The 13149-nt window shown below is 43.4% G+C and overlaps 1 pseudogene across 1 annotated transcript in view; it reads left to right on the top strand.

Annotated features, from left to right (window-relative positions):
* LOC306852361 (low-density lipoprotein receptor-related protein 2-like) overlaps positions 1-13149 on the top strand; it is a 52226-nt pseudogene that overhangs the window by 2780 nt on the left and 36297 nt on the right. Inside the window, exons 9-27 of the transcript in view lie at positions 44-187; positions 478-594; positions 1528-1656; positions 2205-2374; positions 2462-2685; positions 2774-2960; positions 6344-6546; positions 6631-6775; positions 6926-7153; positions 7648-7840; positions 8050-8175; positions 8347-8477; positions 8567-8713; positions 9062-9340; positions 9426-9665; positions 9832-9954; positions 10459-10573; positions 10884-11264; positions 11385-11633. The product of the transcript in view is annotated as a low-density lipoprotein receptor-related protein 2-like (transcript). The remainder of the gene's footprint in view (positions 1-43; positions 188-477; positions 595-1527; positions 1657-2204; positions 2375-2461; positions 2686-2773; positions 2961-6343; positions 6547-6630; positions 6776-6925; positions 7154-7647; positions 7841-8049; positions 8176-8346; positions 8478-8566; positions 8714-9061; positions 9341-9425; positions 9666-9831; positions 9955-10458; positions 10574-10883; positions 11265-11384; positions 11634-13149) is intronic.

The following is a 13149-nucleotide window of genomic DNA, read 5'->3' as shown; positions in this document are numbered from 1 at the left end:
AGCATATGGTAAATTAGTTAACCCTTAATGCTCATACTTTTAGACCCAGGTATCCGAGACTGTTATCCTGGCGAATGGCCCTGTCCAGGCTCTTCAATGTGTGTTACCATAAACAAAGTGTGTGATGAACATCCTGACTGCCCTGGTGCAACCGATGAGACCAATAGAACAGCACATCTGACCTGTGGTAAATTAAATTAAATGTTTTGAGTTGATCAGCATAATTTTGAGTTGATCAGCATGTTCCTCACAGTACTCATAAATGTTAATGTAATTATGATGTGTTGTCAGTCAAACATTAACAATTTAACATCAGCAAGTTCCCTAACAAGCCTAATAGCCTATAACAAAGTGCCAGTGCACCTATAATGAAAATGCATAACCGCAACGAAACCCTCTGTATTACAGGACAATTTAAAGTAGTGTATTTTGTCGAGTTAACTCAAGTGCCCACCTACAAAACTGTCTCTCTTGTAGATTTGCACCAGTGTTCTGCTCTTAGCTGCGAGTACCGCTGTCATCTCAGCCCTCAGGGTGGAGCGTGCTACTGCCCTGATGGCTTCACTGTGGCCAATGACAGTCGCACTTGTGTGGGTAAGTGCCATGAGACCCCTTTATTATCTGATTACAAATCAGATTTCTATCTACATCTGGATAATGTCACATCATGCTAGAAACAATAATCACTGTGAGTTTGTGAGTTCCTTAAAGGTCATGCATTTTTTTATTATTTTATAACGTTTCCTGAGGTATATTTATAGTCTTATATTCAAGTATAATTCTTAGGATTTGTTCATCAAAAATGGTCATAATTTAGATATAAATGTTAGTTTTCCACCCTGAATTTATCCCTCTGATTTGAATGTATAGTTGGAAGGGGCTTGTCTGCTACTAAGAACTCAATGTAAATGCCCACTGTTCTCTGGTTTATACTATAACAGCCGCCAAGATGAACTAATCGTGAAAAGAGTTGTTTATAGCAGTGTTTCTTTTTTCTGCCACGGCACAGTTTTGATAAGTAAAAAAATTACATGGCACACGCATACAACAAAGCACTGAAATATAGCAAAAAAATAACAACAACAAAAAAGATTGCAATGTTATGAAAAGGAGAAATCCTTTAAAAATCTAGCTGTAAGTTCTCAATAAAGTATTACCTTATGCTTTTGAGTACACCTAATCATTATTGTTTTTCAAGTAATTTTTAAGGTGTTCTAGTTTTCATTTTCATTGATTGTTATGCAGCACTGACTGATTTGCTGGAAAAATGTTCAAATGTTTGTCATATTTTAATACAGAACTGATTTACTGTGTATTTGATTAGAGAACTGTTATTTAAAAAATAAATAAATGCATAGATAAAAGGATTATGCCAAACTAAGACAAGAATTTTCAATTCCAGCCATTAAATGAGAGGGTTTTTTTTTTTTTGGTACAATCTATACATTAGCATAAGTGTATTTTTGGTTACATCAGGACAACTGTAATGAGTCGTGTTATTGACCCATGTATGTGGTTTATCCTCAGACTATGATGACTGTAAAATTTGGGGTATCTGTGATCATTTCTGTGAGGATCGCCCTGGCACACATCATTGCAGTTGTGCAGATGGATACTTCCTGGAGCAGGGTCATGTCTGCAAGGCCAATATTTCAGGTGAGAGGAATCTAGCTTTTTCTTAATGTGCTAAATGTGTCAAATGTAATGCATCATTAGTGGTATTTGTAACACCATATTAATTTAATTTGAATCTATTTTAGTGCCTCAAACTGTTTGAGTTCAAGATTTTAGTACAGGATCACAGCAGCCTTTCCAACACTACTATGAATCTCATTAAAAGCATTAGTTAACCATCTTCTGCCTACATTGAAGGCACTTCTAATGGGCAATTTAGTAGAGTTGTTATTGGCTAATAAGTAATAAAGACAAAGTACAGAAAAGTACAATTTAATAAAATAATATTGTATTTTGTTATACAAAATGCATATTATGTTGTTTGTTGCATTCCATGTTTTGTATTTATTTGATTTTTGTTTTGTTTTGTTTTTTCAATGCTGCCCGCCATATAGATGGCTTCACCAGATGAGAACCACTATAGTACTATGATGCAGAAAAGAAATAGAATTGTTTTTGTCGTGCACAGCATTTTAGCTAATATTATTGATAGTACATTGTAATGTCCCTTGTCCTTTTTGTCGTTACAGGAGGTTTACCACAGCTGATCTTCACAGATGGCCGTGATATCAAGATGGCAGATATTCATGGGCGGTTTGTAAGACTTCTGATCCAATCAGATGGTAAAGGTTATGCTGTGGGTGTCAGTTACAACTGGCACACTCAAAGGATCTTCTGGTCAGACACCAATTCTCAGAAGGTGTTTAATGGTTTATAGTTTGAAATTGCATTGTACATATGAAAACAGTTATATTAAAAAAAAAAAACATATATATGTATTTTTCAGGTTTACTCCATAAATTTTGATGGTAGTGAAAGGATGGAGGTGCTGTCTGAAGCAGTGCACAATGCCCAGAATCTGGCTGTGGACTGGATCAACTTTAAGTTGTATCTTGTTGAGGAACGTGTGGAGAGAATTGAAGCATGTGATTATGATGGAGGAAACCGTGTCTCGCTGATCGCAGAAAACTTGGTGACCCCTCACGGGCTTGCTTTGGACCCAACAGTGGGGTAAGTACAGTATGTTTGTGGATAAGATTTATTGTGTTGTAAAGGAATAGTGAACTCATTCACTTGTGGTCTAACCTATCTCCTACAGATACATGTTCTTCACAGACTCTGGCTATAACACAGATGATGTTAAACTAGAACGGGCTTTCATGGATGGTAGTAACCGCTTTGAGCTTTCCCCTACTGGAATCACCTTGGATCTGGTCACCAAGAGGGTTTACTGGACAGAGCCATTTTAACCTGGTTGAGACTGTTACATATAGTGGCTTGGAGAGGTATTGTACTCCACAAATCACCAATTAAAACCTTTCCAAAACATGCAAGTCAGTGGTTCTCAACCAGGGGCCTGGAGCCCACTAGAAGGCCTATAAATCTTTTGTTGAAACATTTTGGACATTTTCATATGTTCTCATTTAGGATCAATCCCAATTTTAAAGATGGTAGTTCTAAACATTTAAAAGTCATCTAAATTAATGAAATGTTATAACTCCATCTCCATGGACATATTGATATTACATTTTATATAACATATTTATAGTTATGTTAAGCTCTAAAATATTTTATCATTTTATCATGGGCCGTTTGAATAGTGTTATGGACAGTTGGGGGCCTTAGAGTCAAAAGGTTGAGAATCACTGATATAGTTGTCACGAATCTGGTCCATGCTCTCCCGGTCAACCACCACTAGAGGTCACCCGTTCACCACATTGACTTCACTCACAACACACTGGACTCCATTTCCCACAATCCTTTGCACTGACGACACGCACACCTGTTCACTATCTCACCCACACCTGATCACATTTCACAATCACCATCACTCATTATTTAAGTCTGGGACTTGCTCTTGCTCAGGGCCGAGTATTGTTAGCGTTTATCACTAACCCAGCGATAGCAACTTTACAGAGCCATTGTTTTAGTCTTGCCTTGTTTTCCTGCTGTGTCTGACCCTGCCCGTGTTTACTGGATTTACCCCTTTGCCTTGCCGTTTGGACTGTGTTTGCTCCCCGTTTGGATTATTGCTGTTGACTCTGGATTATCTCTCTGCCTTGCCCCTTTGGATACTGTTCGCCGATCATCGACCCACGCTTGCGCCCTGGATTGCTCTGTCTTGCCTCTGCCATACCTGTTTGCTGTCTCCTGACCCTGCCTGTATGACCATGTTTTCTAATAAAGCTTTGCACATGGATCCGCATGTCTCATGTCTCGTCAGCCCCGTAACAGAATACTCGGCCACAAGAGGATCCAGCAGCTTTCCAGAGGATCAGGAGGAAGGTATGGACACAGCTTATCGTTTGCTGCGGTTCAAGCAGGGTACCTGATCGCTGGAGGAGTGCATTGAGTTTTTAAGCGTAGCCAATGACTCAGATCTGCCGGACTGTTTTTTGATTCATCTTTTTGGGGATGGCCTTAATAAACCTCTCAGAGGTAAACTCTTTAGAGAGGGTCCGCGTTCGTCACTTGCTGAGTTCATGGACTATGCCTTGATGTTGGTGGGTTCTTCATTCACTGTGGGTGTCGCGGAGGAATGCAACACCGCACTCACTCGCAAAATGGCGGCAACAACACCACCCCGTAGCATCATTGCTGCCAGTCACGAGCCAAGTCGAGTCCCCGCCTACTTCAAAGAGCCAAGTCAAGCCACCGCCTGTGTTAACAAGCCAGAGTCTGCTCACGGCATGCCTGCCAAGCCAGAGTCTGCTCACGGCATGCCTGCCAAGCCAGAGTCTGCTCACGGCATGCCTGCCAAGCCAGAGTCTGCTCACGTAGATTCAAGGTCAGTCCTTCGAGTTCTGATATCCATTGTGATGGACCCACCACTGATGTCGGTGCGAGTAGCTGGCATTCCCAGGGCCTCAACCTTGGCTGTTACAGAGACTGTTCCCCTGACCTCAGTGCTTCCCGTTATGGTGGTTGCCATTTTGAGTGTGTGGGCTGCACACTGTGCTCCTGAGGCCTCTCCTGTCCACGAGTGTGCTGCTGAGGCCTCTCCTGTCCACGAGTCTGCTCCAGTGCCTCCAGAGGTGGCGGCTTCCGCTACAGAACCTCTCGAAGTGGTGGCACCTACTCCTGAACTCACGGTCTGCCCCGTCACGGCCACGGAGGCCGTCCCTGAACTCGCTGTCTGCCCCGTCACGGCCACGGAGGCCGTTTCTGTACTCGCTGTCTGCCCCGTCACGGCCACGGAGGCCGTTCCTGACCTCACGGTCTGCCCCGTCACGGCCACGGAGGCCGTTCCTGAACTCACTGTCTGTCCCGTCACGGCTGAAGAGGCCGTCTGTGAGCTCACGCCCTGTCCCGTGACGGCTAAGGAGGCCGCCTGTGAATCCTTGTCCTGCCCTTCCACGGCCATTGAAACCGTCTACGAACTCTCGACCTGCCCTGTCACGGCCCCTGGGACCATGGGGACTCTCTCTGTGTTGTCTGTCTCTGTTCTCCCTGTGGTGTCTGTCTCTGTTTCCCCCAGATCCCTGATCCTGCCATGGCTTCCTGAGCAGTCTGCTCTACCGTAGAGATCCTCTGCCCTGTCTACTCCACACTGGTGGGCTCTGGCTCTGTCTGCTCCGCGGTGGTGGTCAGCTGTCTGGCTCTGGGGGGTCTCCTGCTCCACCCAGGTGCGCTCTGGTCCCGTCCTGCCCTGCCACGGCTCCTGAGACCATGAAGGCTCTCTCTGTGTTGTCTGTCTCTGCTCTCTCTGTGTTTCTCTGTGTGCTCCGGTCTCGCCTGCTCCGCCCTGGTGGGCTCCGGTCTCGCCTGCTCCGCCCTGGTGGGCTCCGGTCTCGCCTGCTCCGCCCTGGTGGGCTCCCGTGCCGTCTGCTCCGCCCTGGTGGGCTCCCGTGCCGTCTGCTCCGCCCTGGTTTCCTGCTCTGCCGGTTCTGCCTCAGTCCCCGGTCTTCCCACTTCCTCGCGGGCCTGGCCCTCCGCCCCTCCCCCTGTTCCGCCTCTGCTCCACCGCCCTCCTGGATTGTTTGGGAGCGTCTGGAAGCCGCTCTTTGGGGGGGGGGGCGGCTATGTCACGAATCTGGTCCATGCTCTCCCGGTCAACCACCACTAGAGGTCACCCGTTCACCACATTGACTTCACTCACAACACACTGGACTCCATTTCCCACAATCCTTTGCACTGACGACACGCACACCTGTTCACTATCTCGCCCACACCTGATCACATTTCACAATCACCATCACTCATTATTTAAGTCTGGGACTTGCTCTTGCTCAGGGCCGAGTACTGTTAGCGTTTATCACTAACCCAGCGATAGCAACTTTACAGAGCCATTGTTTTAGTCTTGCCTTGTTTTCCTGCTGTGTCTGACCCTGCCCGTGTTTACTGGATTTACCCCTTTGCCTTGCCGTTTGGACTGTGTTTGCTCCCCGTTTGGATTATTGCTGTTGACTCTGGATTATATCTCTGCCTTGCCCCTTTGGATACTGTTCGCCGATCATCGACCCACGCTTGCGCCCCGGATTGCTCTCTTGCCTCTGCCATACCGGTTTGCTGTCTCCTGACCCTGCCTGTATGACCATGTTTTCTAATAAAGCTTTGCACATGGATCCGCATGTCTCACGTCTCGTCAGCCCCGTAACAATAGTGTTTATTTATTTTTAACTGAATACTGAATTTAAATTTATATTTGTGTTATCAAATATGCCACTAGGAAAACAGTGTTGAATGGTGGTCATCAGGTCCCCCACCCATTTGGGATTTCGGTGTTCGAGAACCATGCCTTTTTCACAGACTGGGTCAAGATGGGTGTGATTCGGCCCAACCGCTTCAATGGTAGTGACCCAACTTTTCTGTACCGCTCTACTAACAGACCTGGACAAATTGTGGTTTCCCATCCAGCTCTTCAGCCCTTTGGTGAGAGTTTATGTTGATAATGTGAAACAAAGACGACACATTGCCACATTAAGTATATAATACCTGGCCTTTTTCTGACTGCAGTGATAAACCCATGTGGGAGACACAATGGTGGGTGTCAGCAAATCCGCCTTCTGAGTCACCATACTGACAACGACGGGCTGGGTTACCGCTGCAAGTGTCGCCTAGGATACGACCTTCATGATGATCACCACACTTGCTTTAGTGAGTGAGAGAGCCTGCCTGCCAAATCATGAAACTCACTGTTGTTGAATTAGATGGTCATATACTGGGATAGGAGAGTGTATTTTAACATTAACATTTTTATTTTCAGTTTCAGCTGCACCGGATCCTCTAAAATAAACGTTTTCTTTCAGAGATTAGATTATTTACTGGTGGCAAGTGCACAAGCAGTCAGGGGGATTCCTCTTAACATTTCGTCCCAGGAAGATGTCACCCTGCCACTCGCTGGCATGGCCCAATCCTTCTCTGGTTCTGGAGTGGAGTATGATGCATCAGTGGATGCATCATACTCCAGTGGATCCATCAGTGTTTTACAATGACCGAATACGACAGCTCATTTACAAATCACCCATCAATGGAACCAGTAAGTGAAAAACACAACACTTTCTTTTTTGTTTGTTTGTTGTTTTTTTTTTTTAACAGTTAAACACTAAACTGGCCAAGTACCACCTTTGATTGAATACAAACAGCAATGTTACAATTAATCAGAGATTAAAATTACTATTAAACCTGGAAAAATACATTTCAGAAGTGTAATATTGATTACTTTTTAGATTAATTGAAAATGTTTGTATGTATGTATGTATGTGTATATGTATGTATATATATATATATATATATATATATACTGTAGTTGTCACGTACCATCTGGGGCATTTTACATACTCCACATACTTCTGCTTCACACATTTTGAGGAACATTGGTTTAATTGTGTCTCGTGTTAGCATTGTGTAACACAAATTAGTTTCACTCATCATTTTCAGTGACAGAAGTAGAATTTATTTTCTTACAAAATACAGTCCTGTAAAATACAGAATGTTTTTTTCACTAAACGTGCTCCTGTTGTTATATCTCAGATCATGAGATCCTGACAGGTTACAGAGTGGGCTCTGTGGAGTCAATGGCATATGATTGGACATCTCACATCCTCTTCTGGACATCCAGCACTTATCGCACTGTTTCCGCTTTTAAAGTGACAGATGGATCAAGACGGGACATTGTTCGGAACTTAAAATACCCCCGGGGTATTGCCGTGCACCCCAGTGCAGGGTATGAGACATCATTGGCAAGAGTACAACATTCAGAATAAAGTTTTGTGCTAAATAAAACATCTATAGCAATTCTTGTAAATACAGAGGAACATAATTAAATACTATAAGACCCAAATAACAGCTGTTCTGTAGATTTGAGCATTTGTGTGATTTTTATTAGATGGATTTTTATGGAACTTACTGGACAGCTCTATTTTGTTCCCCTAGATACCTCTTCTGGTCTGATTGGTACCGTCCAGCTGTGATCACCAGAGCATACACCGATGGAAGCAATGCTGTTCCACTAATCAACTCAACACTTGGCTGGCCTAACGGACTTGCCTTGGACTACCTGTAAGGAGATACTTTTACAATTAATAGTTTCCTGTACCTATACACTTTGATTTTTCAAAGAGTTCTGTTTATAAATGAGATGCGTTTATTCACTTTTCATTGTGCTTTGATCCTGAAACAAGGATCAGATTGAACTTGAAAAAACAAAAAGCTTATTTTTGTGGTCAATAGGATGGATAGGCTGTATTGGGTTGATGCACAGCTAGACCGGATTGAGCATGTGAGCATAGATGGGCTAGATAGACAGGCCTTCTCCAGTATTGGACAAATCACCCATCCTTTCTCACTTACAGTACATACAGGTTGGCACTTCTGTATTTCTTCACATGACCATTATGATGCTGATTTTAGGATTATGTTAACTAAATCAATGTAAAGCATGTTTTGTTAGATCAGCTGTTTGTGTCAGACTGGAGGACAAATTCTGTTTTTCGAATGAGGAAGAGGGATGGTGGGGAAAATATAATCCTACGAAAGGGCATCTCGGGCATAATGAACATTAAGGCCTATTCAGCTGAGCTGATCTCCAGAACTGTGAGTGACACAGAAAAGCTGCTGTCTTTTTATCAAATTTATCCAAAAATTAAATTATTTTAAGTGTGTGTGGGGTGGGGGGGGGGGGTTCTTGATGATACCAGGACAGTTGCATCACTTCGTCATTTTGACTTTATGCACCCCAAGAAAATACTAAAATAACTTTTAATTCAGAAATTAAACACATGCTTTTCATAGAAGAGGTTTATTCGTTTCACTGAATGAATGAATTTATTGTATTTTTGAATAGGTTAATAGGCAGGACATAAAATTGACCCTGGTACTTGTTAGATGTAAGTTATTTGTCCCAGTAAGGGATAAACAGCCACTGTAATCTCTTTGCTGTGTACAGCGTTCAAAAGCAGATGCAATCTGATTCCAAATGGCCACTGCAGCCACTTCTGTTTCCCTATGCCTGCGTCCAACCGTGTGCGCGGATGTCCCTATGGAATGAAACTGCAGCAGAACCAGAGGGACTGTGTGAAGGATGATACTGAGCCCCCACCAGATGATAACTGTGGAGACTATGCCTTTCCCTGCGACGGGGGCCACTGTGTGCTGAATTCTTTCCGCTGTGATGGTGTGAATGACTGTGCCGACAAGACAGATGAAGCCAACTGCACAGATCCAGGTGTGTATTGACATCTGAGTGTGCTTGAGCACCATCTAAAAACCTAGACATGTCTATGAACATCTCCTTTCAACTTTTTAATCAGGAACAACCTGCTCTCCATATGCCTTCACTTGCGGGAACAAGCACTGCATCCCTGCTAGTTGGCGTTGTGATGGGCATGATGACTGTGGTGATGGGACCGATGAGGATAACTGCCCCGCACGTGTTCCAACTACCTGCTCGTCCAGCCAATTTGCTTGCGCTAACGGAAACTGCATCCCAAAAACATGGGTGTGCGATGCCTTCAATGACTGTGGCGATGGTTCTGATGAGAGACAGTGCAGTGAGTACTGAAGATTTTGGAGGAAATTCAGAAAATACATGAACAAGGTTCAGTGAATATGCAGCAATGCTTATTGGCAAAGACAATTTCCCAGAAGCTCACCTCTATAACTGCCCATGTACACAGTTAATTTTAACCACTCTCATTCTTCTCTGTCCTCTTCCAGATTCCACTGTCACCACCTGCCAGCCTGGCTTCTTCCTTTGTCCAGATCACCGTTGTATATATAACTCATATGTCTGTGATTGAGACCAGGACTGTTTAGACGGATCTGACGAGAAGAACTGTGGTAAGGAAGTGATTTAATATGAATTTGACGTATTGGTATGCTCAAAAGACCCACTTAGTTGGCATGAAATGAAAAATCATTTTATAAATGCATGTTGTAGATTTTATTGTGACTAATTCATGTGTGCATATGTTTCATTAAAAGAAAAAGGTTTTCACCTTATAATCAATCTTATTTTCTTAAGTGTCTGCTTAATCAAAATAACTGGACCTTCAGGTGACAACGACCGAATTCTGTCTGTTGATGTATGCAGAACTTCTCTAATTATTTAATCCACTTAAACGCCGCTCTTGCTCATGTTCCTCTGCGTTTACTTTTGAGAGCAATGCCCACATCTCAAAATGCAATCAACAATCAATGCATAGAACCAAGGCCCTACATTTTTTCTGTCAATAGTTTTTTACACTTGAATGTACATCACAACATGAAAGAAAAGATCTGTAGCTACACTTCTGTTTCATGATGACTTTATTTATCATGGATGATGTTGTGTGTTTTGGGTAGAGTACTCCTGTGCAACATGAGTTTGCATGTGCCAGTGGAGATCAGTGTGTGAGTCTGAGTTACCGCTGTGATTGGGTTTATGACTGCAGGGACCGCTCAGATGAGAGCGGCTGTCGTAAGTTATGTTTTGAAGTACTCTTTCAGCTCTTTTTCTCTTTTCAGCTTTTAATTCACTTTTTTGCAGTTAACTGTGACTTTTGGGGGAAATAACAGATTAGGATGATGTTTCAGGAAGTGAAGCAGTCTTTACATTTCTCTTAATTGATATAAGGCACTTTTAATCAATAGCTATAAATATCATATTTTTATATGGATAGAAGCTACTAACTGTATCTAGTTTGTAATCTATTTTTGTATTATTAATTAGCAATTAATGTTAATAAAATAATGCTAGTGATGACTAATGACTGGTTTTTCATGTGCAGCCACACGTGGGCCAGGTCTGTGCCATGACAATGAGTTCCAGTGCCAGGTTGATGGATTCTGCATTCCGAAAGCGTGGGAATGTGATGGCCATGCAGACTGAGAGGATGGCTCTGACGAGCACAATGGCTGCCCGCCCCGAACCTGCAGTTCTTACCAGTTCCAGTGTGATAATGGAAACTGTGTACCTCAAAGCTGGGTTTGTGATGGGGATAACGATTGCAGGGATATGAGTGATGGAAACCAACTGTCCCACTCCACCATTCAGCTGCCCATATCAGGTCAGTGGTTGTGTCCCACAGACCAGGTGTGCATCACAGAGGCTCAGGTGTGTGATGGCCAGAGAGACTGCCCCAATGGAGCTGACGAGTCTCCCGTCTGCAGTAAGTACTGCTGTTGAAAACAAATTTATGTATTAGTATCTGAGGCTGATGAACTATTCAAATTGTTTTTTTTGTTTTTTGTTTTTTTTTTGTCTTTTCCCTCACTGTTTGCCTTATTAGATGAAGATGACTGTCCGGTAAATAACGGAGGCTGCAGTCATGGTTGTATTCAGGGTCCATTTGGAGCCCAGTGTACCTGTGAACCAGGATTCCAGCTGCTGAACGACTCCAAGACCTGCGACGACATAAACGAGTGTCTGATCCCTGGATTCTGCAGTCAAACCTGCTACAATGAGCGTGGCTCCTTCCGATGCTTCTGCCAAAACGGTTACCAGCTGGAGCCTGATGGACGTACATGCAGAGCAATCTGTAAGCATCATCTCCATCACTCACACATCAAACATGACTGCCCAAGACTATATGAAGTATAACATGTTGCTGAATTGCATTTCTAGTCAAATGGCCAATGGTTTTAATGCTAACACCAAATCCATATAATATTTAAAGTAATAAGAATTACAAGGACACAAGCAGTGGTGTAGTGGAGGGTATACGCAGGTATACGGCGTATACCCACTTTATGAGTCGGCATTCCGTATACCCACTTCTAAATCCCCTCTGATGTGCACCATTCAGTAGTGTCCTGCATTAGCCAAATCACGACAGTCGAGCATATGAGTAACTAATCCAATCGCATGTGAATATGCGCAAATATTCTCTAAAAACATCCAGTAAAGACAGTGATGCGGTCAGGAATGAGACGTAAACGCACTCATGCAGTGTATGTTTCATTTATACTCGAAGCCGGATATCCCTGAAACGGCCTCATAGAAGTAACTTACGACTCACGACGTGTAAGAATCCAGCTATCGCTGTGGCCAAAGCCATCTCTACTGTAGCTAAGCTGAATAAAAAGAAACGTGAAGACCGTAAACGCATGATTGCGACATTATGGTTTGTGTGTGTTTTTCCAAGTCATCTACAGGTAATCAAAAACGGAGTGTCTATTTACACTAAAGGCTGTGTCCAAATTCAGGGTCTGCATCCTTCGGAGTACTCATTTGAAGGATGTTACGTCACAGCGCCGCGACGAAGGCTGTCCAAATTCGTAGGATCCTTCAAATGCGGCCCACAAATACGTCCTCCTTTTCCCCGAATTGGAAGGATGGGTGTGGTGGATCCTTTCCCGTCCTACCTATCCCATAATTCTTTTCGGCAGAGCGTAATGGCGGACGAAGCGAGCTGTAGCGGAGTGGGAGAGGAGTTTCTCTGACAAAACAAGCTAAAGTTTATGCTTCGGCTCAATGAATTTGTAGGAGAAATTAGTAGAATACTTAAAAACAAATAAAAATAGGCTATAATGGCTTACCTGGATGTGACTGTCTTGTAGTCTGATATAAAAAACTCTCCGACAAAGAGCAAAGAAAGTATTTAATTTATTTAATTGCTTTATTTCTTCCAAAATAATTAAAATGAGGAGAATAACACTTTGTTTGTCCATTTTCCCGCTTCTTGCTTGGCGCTGTCACGGTTGCTAGGCGACAGGATATGAGCAACGGGTAAGGGAGGGAACTGAAAGAAGGGTAGGCTGTCCAAATTCACAAACACCGACTTCCGGGTTTTGCGGACGTCGGAGGATCCCTCCTCCTTCAACCGGGTAGGAAGGATCCTAAGGAGGATGCAGACCCTGAATTTGGACACAGCCTAAGTGCAAATAGCCCATCTTGTTGGCAAAGGCTATTTACATTAACTCCGCCCACTAACGTGTGATTGAGTTATTCAAGAATAGAAAAAGAAGCTAATTTAACATCAGTTTCAGTGGCGAAGATGGTAAGGCGCACGTTTTTTGACGCGATCGACCCGAGTTCGCGCCCACCTTTTGCCA

The sequence above is a fragment of the Barbus barbus genome (assembly GCF_936440315.1).
Source record: "Barbus barbus genome assembly, chromosome: 32".
NCBI lineage: Eukaryota > Metazoa > Chordata > Actinopteri > Cypriniformes > Cyprinidae > Barbus > Barbus barbus.
The sequence above is the reverse complement of the archived record's forward strand: the minus strand, read 5'-3'. Positions and strand labels throughout refer to the sequence as shown.